This window comes from Tauraco erythrolophus, chromosome 19 (genome assembly GCF_009769465.1).
Source record: "Tauraco erythrolophus isolate bTauEry1 chromosome 19, bTauEry1.pri, whole genome shotgun sequence".
Lineage (NCBI taxonomy): Eukaryota > Metazoa > Chordata > Aves > Musophagiformes > Musophagidae > Tauraco > Tauraco erythrolophus.
The window spans coordinates 13,824,456-13,840,121 of record NC_141483.1 but is presented as its reverse complement, the minus strand read 5'-3'; positions in this window follow the sequence as shown (position 1 = coordinate 13,840,121).

Genomic DNA, 15,666 nt, shown 5'->3' with positions numbered 1-15,666 from the left:
AGATATTTTTGTATTGCTTTTGCACTTCTTTTGCAAAACTGTTAGCAGATCTTTAGGGTTGCTCCTTTTAGTTTTGGTGTTGCTATCCCTGTCTGTCTTGAATATGGTTTTGGGGGTAAGTCAAGTATCATTTGACACCAGCGCTCAGTCTTTTCTACAGATACCAATATAATTAATAAATAGGTGGCATGAATGTTTTTATGGTCAAAATCCGTATGACGATTTGGTTATTGATAGGCAAAAGTAAGCACTTGAGTAGACCCCTAGCAGGGAACTAAGAAAATGCTGAGCCCGGAGCTGTTTGGAGCGAGTCAATGGAAATCTTTGGGTTGTCAGGCCTTTCTTGGCATTTGGGATGGCTGGATATGGTATTTAGAGCCTATCCCTGCATGTTAGGAATTAGAGCATGACCTTTTAGACTTAGACCACCTATACCATGTATTGAGAATTCTTCCTTTTTCTCTTATTCTGTCCATCTTAAACATCTGTAGATGTTTAGTTTCAAGTCTGAGGCTGCCAAAACCCAAACCCTTTTTCACTAATGATCTATATAACACGTATATTAAAGCAGAAGACTTATCCTCTGTTAGCCTAAAAATACTGGAGTGGTAAAGCAAAACATAGCTGGGAATAGAATACTTTCATTTGTATTCTTTTGCCTTTCAAATCGTAAAGAAAACTTATAAAAGTTCCTGTAATACTGCTTTTCTCTTAAAATAAGATTTTTGTAGTGTATATGTTTTGATCTCAGAAAAGTGGACGGCCTGCAACAGGAACTGTATAATTTTTGGCTTTAAGTTTCAGTAATTGATTTGAAATGAGGGTAATCATACAAAATACTGGGCACTCAGAGGTATTTTTTAAAGTGTTCTTTAAATCTTATGTTGTAAGTTGTCTTTTCTATGGAGATGGTGGTCAGAATGGATGCTCTGAGGAGATCAAGCAGAACCAATGAGTAAAACTCTTACTTGTATTTACTTCTGCTGTAAGACATACAGTTCATTAGGGATGGGGAGTTATCCCTGCTGTTCTCTCATGGTTAGGAATTAATTCATCTTGATCTCTTATCTGTACTTCACTGTTCCTATCAAGTGCTATATGTCGTCGCTGCGCTGAAGATGCTTGTAATTATTGAGTTTTTTGAATCTGTCAGGTGTAACTACTCAAATGGGGTTTGCATATTGAAACTGCAATCAGATCACTAGACAAGATCTGAGAAAAAGCTGAATAGCAAAGTATTTCTGGTACTTTTAAGTCATGTTCCCATGGTGACGGGTGTGGCATAATAACCTAGATTAGAGCTTACTAAAATGAATGAGTAATAAATTTTGCAATGAGGTGGGTATAGTGTGAGCAGGCGTCACTCAAATTTTCCCACAGATTCCTGTTGGCATAGTACTCATGTTTGTTTACAGCATTCCGAACAGCAAAAGTATTTAAAAATGCTTATGCACATCTAAAAATATCTAATCGGTGCAAAATATTCAGGCTGTCAGTCAAGTGGCTAATTGTCTCTTAAAAAGATTTGAGTTTTTAACTTACATTTTTATAACGTAATTCACAGTGCTTAAAATGTTGTGGAAAGAGAAATAGCTAAAATTCTAGAAGATATCTGGAAGACGCGTTAGCTGCTAAGAAGAATTATTTTTACTGCAAACTCTGTAAGGCAGGATAGCTGTGAAAAGAAATAAAACGAAGAGGAGGAAAAAGCTCAAATATAATTAAAGTGTTTCAAATGCATTGGTAGTTGCCATGGAACTCCGTAGTACCTCCATTTTGTAACACGGCTGCATTGCCTCTGGTAAGTAAATGCCATTGAAGGTTGATGCTGTTCCTGAGAATATGTGGTGGAGTCATACTTGCATTTTGGGGGGTGGGAGGGGATGAGTCAGAGGTAGGAATTGGTCTCGATCCTTGGAGAAGCTTACAAACAGGATGGATTTAATAACACGGCAATTAATGCCTGACAATTGGACACTTCCTAAACTTCAGTGAACTACAAGCAACAAAGATTTCACATAAGATTTTTTTATAACATATATTTAGCTGTCATGTGATGACTGAATAAAAATTTATTTACCCTTTCTTTAGAACTTAGCGCTCTCCATAGGAACAAAAAACCTGCTGCTTTGCTTCTGTGTAGGTGAGAATTCAGCTTTTGTTGGTATTTGCAAATCATTTTACCGCTTAAGTGTAGTCTATCCTTTTTTAATAGGCTGTAGTTTCTCAGTTACCTGTGAAATGAAACACTCACAATCAAATTGTTAAGTACCTTGTTTAAACAAGCATACAGAAGGGATTCTTTAAGTAGTCTGTTTCAATACTGTTCTCTATTGTTTTACCCATGTTGGGTAAAACAAATAACCTAAAATTGGATGAAAGTTTGCCTTGTGTAGCACACCAGCAAAGAACACGGACTTGGAGAGCTTTTTTGTACTGCTGCTGGGTACTATGACTGACCTAGGGAAGGAAAACAGCAACTACATTAAGAATGGAAAGACTTCTTGCAGCCTTTCAGTCCACTAAGCAGTGAAAGTAACTACCACATCTGCAGTATTTTTTTTGGAACTGTTGCATACATGATAATTAAGGCTAAAAAGGCAGTTTTTCATCTAGCGTAACCGATCAGTGAAAGACTGCCAGTTTTAGAGAAATAAGTTTAAAGCCAAAAATATTAAGAGTAAGCATGAGGCTTCAGGACACTCAACCTCTGTGGGATCAATGTAGCTGTAAATAGATGAGCCAAATGTACCACTCAGCTTAAAAGGGGAGGAGGGAATCTTGTTGTGTTTTTGTAAAACCAGAAACAACTACAGAAAATAATAGTGCAAGTTTCCGTGCTGGGATTTTTGAAGCAGGACTTCTGCGATTGGAAAAATATCCAACAAACGAACAATCGGTTACTCCTTCTGAAGCAGGTGTGACCACCAGTTCTGTATAGGAATTGCCAAATGTACATATTGAAGAGATCATTCAGAGGAAAAAAAAATCCTATACTCTAAATATTTCTACTTGCGTGGATACATCCCATTGAATATACAAATGGATCTCTTAAGTCAGAATATCTTAAGTGCAGTTCTTAAAGAACAACATTTTATCTATTCTGAAAGCTTCCGTAATTGTGGACCCTTCACAAATCTGAAAAAGGGCAGAAATAATTTCAACTAGTGTTCCCACATTATTGAAAAGAAGAATTTAAGTTCTAAAGTAGGCCTTATACTTGTGGCCAGGATGCCAGTAGTTATGTCAGCATCCTGAACTTCCCCGGAGCATCCAGCAATTCCTGTTTTCACAGAGTTATGAAAATGTCTCTCTATTATATGTTGACTGATGGGATCATGCAGTTCAGAAAAGAGAGCCACTAGTCCTGGAATCAAAAATATTCTGGCCTTCAATCATATTTAGTCTTTTATAGTAGTGTGATTTATAGTACCAGCATCTTTTTTTATAATGATTGCCACAAACTGGATGTGAACACACTGGATGTTATTGCTATCACAGTCTGCATATATATCTCCGTGCAAGTGTAGACCAGTACACAGAAGCTAAGCCAACCATTTCTAATTGGGATTAACTTCAGTTACAGTTGCTCTAAAGCTACTTTTTCATGATTTGAAGGTTGATGCTGGTTGAATGATGGATAACTCACTCCCTTGTTTCCTACAAGATTAATTTCATCTTGAAGCTATCATTCTGTTCAGTAGGAAATTACATGGAAAACCAATGGCACATTCCCTTCACTGGCAGAAGCTTTTGATCTATGCAACATCATTCTCAATTCTTGCTTTAGTAACAAGACACTTTTAGCTTTAGCCTTGCAAGAGAGTAAAGAAAGCTACTTATGAACCATATTTTATCTATTATTTTACCACTGTTATTTACTGCTTGTGCTTTATTACAGCTTCTTCAAGAGCGGTGCAAAGCTGCAACGCTCAGTTTCTGACTTCTAGTTGCTGTGCTCTGTACTGAATACATCAGCCTAATATTGTTATGAAAACATTTCATGTGCATCGAACGGCATATTGTTGAAATCTGCCTACAGGGTAACAAATTAACTGAGACAAAAAATCAAATTAATGAGAGGAAATGATGGAAAATGATACACTTGAAGGAAAACACATTCTATATTAGCATCAGATCAATTCAGAAAGCTCAAATCTGCGATACCAGGAACAAGCACAAAGGTTCACAACTGTAGCACTCAAGCCAACAGATATTTTGGGCAAGCATTCTGTAAAGTTAGTCAAACTCTGGTTTTTACTAGGCAAATTGCAATTTTTGTGTTAGGGATTATTTCCATAGCTAGGCGCCGCAGGGTCAGTTTTTTGTTTTAAGCAATAATTTGCTGGCTCTGCTCTTCTAAATGCAATCTAATATTTAAATCCTAAAGTCTTTATTCAGCAAAACTTTTATCAAATTTTGCAGGGAGAAAGAAGGGTGGCTGTACACAGATTCGAGTATCTGTTTCAACATCTAATGGCCATGGTAAGAGATTCTATTTAACATTTAGGAAGTGAAATTCTAACAAACATTGCTAAATGCTGATCTAGTTGAAACCCATTATTTGGGGGACTGCGTCACACCATTTTGTGCTTTACCATGCTGGATTGATGCCAAAGAATGAAGCCAAAATGAAACACAAATTGCAATCAGGCTCCAGCAATGGAACTGCTTTCTCATCACCCTTTTGTTCGAACAGCATCATGCAGAAACTAAATGATCTCCGAGACTGCAGACTGAGGTTTGCTTTGTGATTAATTCAACAGTCATGGGCCAGCTCTGGCCGGGCTCTGTTGCCTGTTTGTAAGAGGGAAAGGAGTAAAGCAGAGCTGTTTGATTCAGCCCGGAAAATTGGTATTAAATTGCTGATGCTGCTGTTGGAGATACTGCCACAGCTGGTTAAACTTTAGCAGCGGAGTAACACCAGGTTCCAAGGTGTTGCTTCGCAAACAGACGCAAATTAAAACAGTACTTCAGAGGAAGAGAAGGAATGATAAATTTCTGGGCATCAGGACAAAAGGAAAATGGAGAGAAGAAGCAGGCAGCGAAGTTATTCATCCATGAAGAGCGATGTGGTTCACACCTCCCCGTCTCTGCTCCCCTCCCTCTCCCCCTCCTCTCCCGCTCACGCTGTCCGCTGCCGCAGCGCCTTCCCCAGGGGCTCGGCGCTACCGGTGCTCGGGGACGGGGACGACCCTCCGCACCGAGCCAGGCCCGCGCTCCGCCGCCTCCCCGCAGGCTACCGGGACGGGCGGCTGCCCCGGGGCCTGCCCTCCCGCCGGCCGCCCGGGAAGGCAGGGTTAGAGCCAGGGCCGGGAAAAGCCGCTCCTTGCCGCTCTGCCCGGCGGTGGCGGGCACCTCCCGCGGGCTGCCCCGGGGCGGACAAAGCAGGGGGAGACAAAGGGAGAGCGCGGGGGCGCGGGGCCGGGGCGCGGAGGGAGGCGCGGTTCCCGCTGCTGCAGTCTCCGCCTCGCGGGGCCGCGGGCCCGGCCGGGCGCAGACGTCGTCTGCCCGCTCCGCCCCCCGCGAGCCGGAGAGGCGCCGCCGCCGCTGCAGAGGCGGGGGAGGTGGAGGAGGCAGCGGCAGGAGCAGGAGCTGCGCCGGCGGCCGGGGAAGGCGGCGGCGCGGAGCCGAAGGCGGCAACGGTGAGGCCGCCGGTGAGGCCCGCGCGGGGAGGGCGGCGGCGCTGAGGGCGGGAGCCTCCCGCCGAGGCCGGCCGCCTCCCGCCGTGGGGCCTCCGCTTCCCGTCCGGGCGCCCCGGCTGAGCTGTGGGGTGGAGGCGGCGGGCGGTGAGGGAGCGCGGGGGCGGTGTGGCGCCGGGAGGGGGGCCGGGGGCGGCTGTGGGGCGCTGAGGGACCCGTGCGGGACGGCGGTACCCCGTGTGGGGCGGAGGGCGGTGGGCAGCCCCGGACCGGCGATGCCGGGCTGGGTGGGGCGAGGCCGCGGGAGTTCACCCCCCCCCGGGGAGCCGGTAGCCTCCGCCGCACGTGCCTGTGCTTCCCCGCCGACCTGCCAGGGCCACGGTGACAGCCGGTTTGGCCGGTTCCCGAGCCGAGCGCTCGGGCTTGCCGGGCTCCTTCCAGCTCTCCCGCCGCCGCCGCCGTGCCCCCGGTCGGACGGGGCCGGCTGCCCGCCGCGCTCCCGGTGGGGAGAGCGGGGTCGGCCGCGGCGGGTGCGAGCGCAGCATCCCGGGCGGGCCGGGCCGCGCCTGCCGCCGCACCGAGCCCTTCGTCGTGTTTCCCGAGGAGCAGGCGGGGACGTGAGGGTCTGGAACGTACGCTTCGCTCCAGTCTCACCTTTAGGAGATGTATTTGGTGTTACTGGAGTTACTGGTGGCTCGAGTGGATGATCTGGGGGAAGGGTTTGAGTGTCTCATCTCATGGTGAATGCTGACCTGCAGTTCTCAGCATCCCACGCTTATATGCTGATATTTTACCTATTAATGATTTGGCTTGTAATTTACTTTGGGTTTTTTTTGTTTTTTTTTTCGGTTTTATGCTTGCTCCCCGTGTTCGTGGTGTTTGCAAAGCTGCTGATGTGCGGGGGAGCTGCTCCTGGGTGGCCCCACTGGAGTTCGCTGCCGTGTTTATAGCCAACCTTAGCCCCCTGGATCCCCAGGCAAAGGCCGTGCTCCAGGCCCCTCCTGCTTCCCACTATAGCACCAGTGCTGCTACCTAAGGCCATCCAGTGTTCTCTTCTTCTGTGCCTCAGCTGTCACGGGGCACAAGGTAATTGTTGCTGTTACTCACATGTTAATGCAGCTCCTGCTGCATTAAAACCAGGAGTTCGTTTTCCCTTTCATTATAACGTCTTTGTGTATGTGTTTTAAATAGTTAAAAAAATATGAAAACAAATGAAAGCCAACACCACAAAAAAAATCTCTTCCAAAACAGCATGGGGAAGAAAATTTAGTCTGTGACCGTATATGTTCATGATTAAAAATACGGCTGTGAAGCGAAGACTCATTTCTCCCCACCCCTTCACTTCCATACCCAATGTGCTGAATGGGTAGGGTTTTATGGAAGTCCACAGGTTGCTTTGAGATCAAAACATGTGATATCTGTATTAATATGTAGGAAGAAGAAAGAAAAGGGATACAAAAGAGGAACATGCCTTTATGTCTGCTGCTTTGCAAATAATTTTATTTAAAGAATAGAAACATGCATATAATTCTGAAACTAGCAGTGCCAGAGTGGTTTTTCTGAAGTGTGTGTCTGTGTGCACCTGCTTCAACGTGTAACAAGATCACAAATCAGAGACTGCAGAGGAAAAGTAAATACCATTCCCTGCCCCGACAGCAGTGTGTCTTGTTCTAAGGAATGTGTAACTGTCAGGTACAAAACTTCTTCATTTACATACCAAATGTAGAATGACTGAAAAAAATGTGCAGAGGATTATTAGTTCTTGGTTTAAAATGATGAGATTTCAGGGTTCGCTTCCTGTCCAGTCCTTAGACATGCTTGAATATTTTCTGTCTGTGCTAAAGTGCACTAAAGCTTTCTGTGTATTGAAGGGAGAGGGATGTGTTGGCTGAAGCAGAAAAGCTTGGAAAAGTGACCTCAAATGTCTCTGTCTTTAGGGATCAAGAGGGAGATTTTATTTCACAAAAAAAAAAACAAACCTTTTATGTAATTTGTATGGTTTCTCTTAAAAAGAAGAACTCAACTTTCTAGTGAGGGGCAGAAAAGCTGTCTTCTATCCTCATCACAGAGGTATACTGTAGGAAATAAACATTCTCTTTCCTTATGTGATTATACTGTAGGAAGGAACAGTGCTGGAATGTGCTGATTGCTCTGACTTTCTAGAGCTCCTGTGGATTTCCTGGCTGAGCTATAGGCTGTGTATCTGTTTATCATCTTCTTCATGTAAATATCCAGGACAGCCTTTATTTACTTAGTTTAGGCAGATTGGATAAGTCCTTTGCTGTTCCTTCCATTATCCTTTTAGCCTTGTTAAAGTTTTTCTTAGGAGTGACTGAGAATATTTTAAAATCAGTCTTCCTTTAAAAGAAATAGAGCAGTCTGTCTTGCCAATATGATTTTTCAAAACTGCTTTTCTTTCTCTCTGTACAACACTCAGGTCAAATGTTAACTCTGTATGTTGAATTCAAGTTTTCTAATGTTTGAACGTGATGACCGTGAGTGAATGCAGCTCTTGTTTAATCTTTTGGCATTTCTGAGGGACTACTGGCTCTGCTGGCACATACAGAAAGTAACGCACTGGAATCCGTATTGGACTGGCATGTTTAAAAATGCCTCAGATGGATGGTGTTTTGTTATTTAATGAAAGGCAATTATATACTGCATTAGCTGTAATCTCAGCTGCTCTCAGCTAGATGCCAGTTTCTGCTGGAGCAACCATTTCGTTCTTCTTGACCAGCAGAATTGAAGCCAGCTGTGTCAGCAGCATAGTCCCAGGTGATTTCAAACATCTACTAATACGTCTGTGCTTCTCCAGGTGTTTGTCTTCTACATGCCTTTATTTCTGCAGAGTGATGTTGCACTCACGTGACTTAGAGTGGTACCACTGACCCTTAGAAATACCCATAAATCTGGTATCTAGCTCCTGGCCTCTGGAAGGCTGGGAAGGATTTAGAAGGTGTATCCAAAACCAGACTGTACAAGTTTCTACCTTAGCACTCACCTAACTGTTTTCCACCTGAAATATCTGATCAGTAGTTCGTAAAAACTCGGACAGAAGACTTTTGGCTGAATAGTACCATGTGTTCTTTTAATTTTATAAGATAGATCTTCACTTTACTGTTTCAAGAAGAAACACCATTCAAAGCTGTTCAGTTTTCCTGATCCTTACGATATTGCTGTCTGTATTTTTAGCTTGTTTTGAGGGGAAATTGCAAGGCAAAGAGAGAAACTTGATATTTGATGTTCACTTATCTGACACTCTTTCTGCTGCTCTGCTTGGCAGAGGCATCCACTCAATCACAGCAGTATTTATCTAAGTTCTGTATTTGTACTTCAGCTTTATTGTATGCCAGCCGTATAGCAGTCATGGTGCTAATTTAAAAGGCTAAGAACGTGGAGAGCTAAAAAAGGATTGCTGACTTGATGTTTTCAAAGTGTGAAACAGTTATGGTTTCACCCAAGTCTATCAAAATTAAATTCTTACTATAAAAAGCAGCATCTTTTTTTCAACTGCTTCAGTTGTAACTGTGATAGGGAGAAGCCCCTTGTCTTTATATACATTTGGTTTTGAGACTGACCGAAAATGATATTTTCCTTCTCAAACTTTGATTTATGCTTTCGATCCCAAACAACTTAAACTTGATGCTCTACTATTCCAAAATCATAATCATTATTGTGGACTGAATGCACTTACTGAGGTGGTTGAAATGCATCTTCATCATCAGAAGTCAGTGTGAACAGTGAAACAAATTACTCGACTTGTTATCAAAATGGAGGGCTTTTGGGAAAAGCAAGAATTTCCTTGGAAAAATGTGGGAAAAGTAGTAAGTATTGATAGTGGGCTTACCAGTGGACTTGGTAATTACTTACTTTCTCAGGTGCAAACTTTCTCAACTTCTTAATCCTTCATTCATTCTGTAGGAAGATCATGTGCTTTCTGCTCTTTTAATAGACTCCAGCAGTGACGTTTTTATAATGCATGTGGCAACTTGGAGTGTTAGAGTTTGCATCACATTTTCTGTGATTCTTTTTTGAACCTTTTTAACAGCTATCAGCTCTTCCTTATTAATTAGAGGTGGGAATCTTTTTAAAGAATTGAACAGGCTGTGTTTAGAAATAGCAACATAGATTGAGACAAAATTACTTACAAATTGCTAGCCCAAAATAATTTTTTTACTATTACAGACATCCTCTCTTATTTGTGCTTTGTATTCAGCAGTCTACATCTTTGTGTTTCAATAGTATATTTTTTTACTGAGGATCTTGAGGCATTTAGGAATCTGAATAAGCATGGCAGGTTATAGAATGGCAAGATGAGGTGACTTAAAATGTCCTTGATGAGGAATTAAAATCCACAAGCAGAGCAGAAGCTTTAATGAATTACCTTCCTTCCAGCATTGCTGTAATATCTGACTGATGGTTTGAGGTCCTAAGCCTCTTACTGTCTTTCATCTGAATCGCCTTGTTCTTAGTACAGTTCCTTGGTTGTAGGCATTTACTCTGCCTTTTCCCTTTCCCAAGCATATGTAGAGAGAATACTGTTGATCCAGTTTGCAGTGAATATCCTACGCTTTTCAAGGTAGAAAAGCAGCCATATGTCTTATTTACCAACTTTGCAATGCCACTAGACCCTCTAATTTTCAGTGTATTTGTGTCTCATAATGGTTGTCTTCCTAACGATATGATGTTCAAATTTTATATTATCTCCAATCGTACTGATAACCTGCTGCTACCAAGTGTATTGATGACACTACTTGGGTTTTTTCATTTTGCATCGGAAGTTGGTTGATCTGATCTAAAGTCCTTGGGAGAAACTCAAGACTATTTGAAAACAAGTCTCCCTCCTACTGGTTAGCCTACTTTTGTGAAACTTGCAAGAATATAATATTTGCTTTCAGAAATCTTCTGCCTTGTATTTTATTTAGTTGAAGTTACCCAGCAGATTCAAAATCAAAGGAGAAATACAGATTTGCTTGCAGGCCTGGCTGCTGTAAAAGCCCCGATGTTGAAAGATAATCTAGAAGTCTTTGGTCTGAATATGCTATGGATCTGTGAACTGTCACGGAAAACAGTTCACGTCATTTCCATAATACAGAAATATGGTGTTTACTGTCTGTCTCAGTTAAGAAACAACTCTAAGGTTGCTGGGTGAGCTGTAGATGAGCCGTGTCCTTAATGAGGGACAGCGTTGTGGGGCGTTTGGATCGATTCCCAAACAACGAACACTGTTCTTCCCCAGTCTCTCTAAGTGTACAAGGTAGTAGGAGTATCTTCCGAGTTAAGGAACCAGAGATTCACTCTTTGAAGCTACAGAAAACCAGTAGCTATTTATGGGGATGTCCTTGTACTGTGGTGTGATGGTTGCTTGATAGTGGGATGAGTGATGACAAGGCATAGTGTTTGCATTACAGTGTTGGGACTGTTTTGAATATCCTCTGGGTGTCTTTGTTTACTGAACGTACTAGTTGCCTCAGACTAAGTAATGTTTATGTAAACAAATGCCCTTTAAAATAGAGTTGAAAGATACTTCAGCATCTCTGCTAGTGATCGTGTAGATATGATTCAGTTTGAGTAATTTGTCAGCCACTCTTCGTTTCAAGATCTGTCCATCAGATCAATGGCACTGTCAAAACAGCTGTGTCATACCAGTGGGCATACTTCCCAACTTATTACAAGCTTTTGGGTTTGTATTTTTATGATAGCAGAAGCAAATTGCGTTTAGAGTTAGACTAAAGACGTACTAAAACTTGCATGCAACAGTAATTTCCTGGAGTAATCCTGGTGGTGACTTTGAAGGCACTTCAGGAGAGCAAAGGCTTGCTTTCATTCTGTTAATTTAATAGTTATACCCAGTTAAAATAAACAGAGATGCACTTCTTCAAGAATCTATCCCTTATAAAATTCACAGTGATGTTGAGAACACAGTATGAGAAGCTGAGGCTTTGTGGTTCGTGTAGGATGAGTGTTTGGCTTTGTGGAGGGTACACCTCTCTAGAATTCCTATGATGGTTATGTTGAATTGGGCTGGAATGATATTGTAAGAAGAACAACCCTATACAAACTAGGGGACATTGTTGCTCATTTTCATACTAAATTTTTATTTCCTATACCAGTATCTGCAAACAACAGATCTGAGAGAAGTATCTGGATTCCTTTTTTTTTTTTTCCCCACCTGATCAGCTGAGTTTTGAATGCAGAATTTTTTCGACCTTGAAAAGTGAGATAGAAAACACTGGTTTGATAGACACATATCAGCCCATCTGCTTACTGCTGGCAGCAAGCAGAACACCTAGTAAGCCAAATAAATACGATCTTGATGGCACTTAGCATGATAAACATTGAATTAAATGATGTATGTTATTTTAGTGTCTCTTCCTATGGTAGATATATTCCTGAAGAATATATTCAGATTGTCATATTACTTGATTAATTGACATAAAAATCCATGGCTTCTGGGAGACAAAATAAAACTGGAGTTGTGTTTTTAAATGCTCCCTTTCTTCTAATTGCTGTGTGTCGAATGAGTAATCAAATGTAGACTCCAGAATGCCAATCCTTATTCTATTGAAATCTTACATTCTGAATTCTGTGTATTTCTTGTTTTATATATAAATTCTAACTTAAATTCTATTCATTTCAACTTAAGCGATACCTGAAGATGCCTCTGTAATCCCACGGTCTCTAATCACTGAACCGTTAAATTCTTGAGCAATGTTCAGAAAACCAATTTGGTTTAACAGTGACTACTACAGAAGCTGCTACATCAGTACCATAATAATTTGCTGTTTGTGACTCGCTTCGTTATCAAATGCCTACAGTGCTTTCTGACGTGTTTCAGTCTGAACTTGGTGCTCATTCAGTAAATGCTTTGGAGCTGGCGAAACGTGCTGAATTTGCGCTAAGTCGTGAGCATTAAATTCAGAGAGAAATTCAGTCACCATTTCAGTAATTATCTTCAGTGGCTGAATGCAGAGAGACCTCGATGTGTGTTCATAGCTCCAGAATGGTTGGATTTCAGTAGTAGGTGGCTAGGAATACGAAATGTGCTGCATCATCAGAAGAGAAGTTGTTGAAAGTTAGTGCGGAAGGGCTTCCAAATCCACCTTTTTGGTTTAACTACTTGTAGTCGTTACAGAACTGACTTTGAAGCTTAGTGCGACATTTACAATGGATATTGTGTGCTGTGGAATTATCTCATTGTAAATGTAATCCAGTGCTTGCAAAATGGTGATTCAGTCTTTTTGGTCGCCCAGTATGAAACCTCTCCAGTAGACCCAGAACGTGGCAGAGGAGGCATCATGTTCAGGAAGACTGTCGTTCCAGGGTGCGGCTCATCTCTCTAGCTCTGGGTCTGCTGACGTTGCGATTTTCCAAACCATGAGAAATCCGGCTGCATGATATGTGGTAGAGGAGATGTTTTGTTTCCTCCTTGGAAACAAAAACAAGACGATGGCCATAGGAGATGCTCTTTAGGGAGCGTGTGTGAGTGTGTCTGCTTGCTGCGCATTGTCCCTCTGCTATTTCTGCCTCATCCAGAATTGCTTCCGTAAGGATGCTGGTGCGTATATCCCAGTCTGGTCGGTTTGTGGATGAAGATATGGATGAAGTATTCTCATTCCCACCTGAACCTTCCAGAAGTTGGTCTCTGTGATCTCGCACATTCTTGCACAGAGAGAAATATTCCTAAAGAGGTAGGAAGGAGCAAACACCGGTGCAGTGCGAAGGCATTTACTTTGTTCAAAGCCGAAATGTTGCTGTGTTTTTAAATTGTGTGTGAATTTCAAAAACCTGTAAATTCAACTAAAAGCATTACTTTAATTGCTTTTGGAAATATATATACTCATCTTTTATAGAAATGTAATACCAGCCCAGGAGACTACAAATACAATTTTTTAGAGCTATAATAAAAATTAGGTCTGAATCATACAGAAGATGCTTATGCCCTTTAAAGTTTTAAGATTGCAATAATTTTAGGAGTTGTAGGTGTTTGTATCTGTGAAGGGTCTACGGTCTTCGAGTAACTCATGGACCAGAAGAGAAAACTTTGCAGGTTCAAAATTCCAAGTTTCTTTCTCTAAGCCATTGTCAGGATATTTGAGGAATGATTCATGAGCTTCTGAAAGGTTCGTAATAGTGGTATGAACATCAGGAGTATGAAACAGATATTTAAGAAATGCTGTTCAGGCTGCTGTTTCAAACATGGCACTTCATGTGATGAATTTGTTTTTTCTCAGGAAAGTGAAGTTGCTGGATTGTGGTGTTCTTTGAAATATATTTTCCATATCTTTTCTACAAAAGGGATTTTCTGATTTATTTAGTACATGTTATATTCATGGTATGGTCAGAATTTGTTTTTTAGATACCTACTAGTTGGCTGCCACAAGGATTGTGTATGATCTTCTCTGGTTACAGATTCCTGTGAGATTTTTAGCAGAATTATCTATTCTACACAATTATTCTAGAATATTTACTCTGTATCTGTTAACGTTCATATGTATTTTGCAAAGCACCGGTATGCTTAGCAAAATTAACAAATTGAAGTGCTCTCTTTTTTGAGCGTAGAAATGTGTTGGCGTTGAAAGGTACTTTCCAACAGCATTTAGTCTCTTAATGCTGTTAACTGAGTTTAATATTAATCTTTTCAATTTGAAACGTTTTGAAGAACTCGTACGTGACCCATAGCAGATGATGATCGATTAAAATAATTATTTCACTTTATTATACAAATAAACCACAGGAATGGTGTTCCAGCCTCAAAGTACACTGCAGAGTCAGGTTGCATGTGTCTGCATGCAGAAGACGGAGATTATACAGTCTGGTTTGAGTCAATTCACACGTTAACTGCTCGATTCTAGAATGTCCTCTTTGTTTCTGTACCAGATGGACAGACAACTTGCTTTTCTCCATGGAAACACTGCATCTGTTCCGTGGTAGTCGCGAGTAGTGATGTTAGCAAACGTGTCTTCCTTAAATTGTCAAGTCAATGTTTCAAATGTTTTACCAGATGAAATGTTTTACTTTTAATTATGGCACTACCTGTCCTGAGGAAGCAGAATGTGGTGGTAGCAGCATGCTTCTCGGATGCCACCTGAGCTTAAAGAACTGTTGGTACTGTATATCCTTGTTGTGACTGTAGGGTTTGTAAGTGGAGCGAACTGAGGCTTTCACTTTTTTCCCAGTTTTCTTATTTAATTTTGCTTTAGTTCTTTTTGGAGTACTAGTTGTTGAAAATACAGTCTTGAAAGAAACAGCAGTGGACAGCTGTTCTATTTTTATTGTAGGAATTCCTGCTTTTTGAATTCAGGGTTATGTGGTTAAATGTTATTTATTTATAATCTCAATTTGCCAACAGAATTTACATCTGTTATCAGATTAGTGGGTTTTATTTTCTTACACTAATGTTTCTCAACTTGCTGCTTATGGATTGCTTCGATCCATGCACTGCTTAGAGGTCCGTAAAAGGTAAATAAGAACAAGGATGTTATTAATCAGCCAAAAGGGCCAATGCAAGGATTCATGTCTGCATTTGAAAACTTTTAGTAGTCAACACACATACAAAAAGCTGCAATTCATTTGTGAATGTAACACATTTTGATATTATATGAAAACATATATTTCCCAGTAATGGCACAAGTGTAAAGCTTGTGTCTAAAATCTCCTTTTTTATGCTCAGTTATGGTATTGTTACAACTTGTGGCTTTCTGAACACTTAAGTAGTATATATTATCAGACTCTTTCTGGGCGTTTCCTTACGTTCCTGATACGATCTTGTGAGAAACTTTCAGTTAATGTTGTTGCCTGTTGGTTATACAGATTCTTTTTCAGGAGAGCTGAGACAGATTGATGGAAAGAAAGAGAACAAATTGAGACAAGTAGCTAGCTGCTCTCTCTTATGAGAACTAAAATGAGGTAATTGGACATCTGGAGCCTGTTAGGAAATGCTGGAGTGCATAATGCTTGAAATCACTTGATGCAAATTTATGTGTGTTTTATGAATTCTATTGGGAAATACTACTATGAAGGT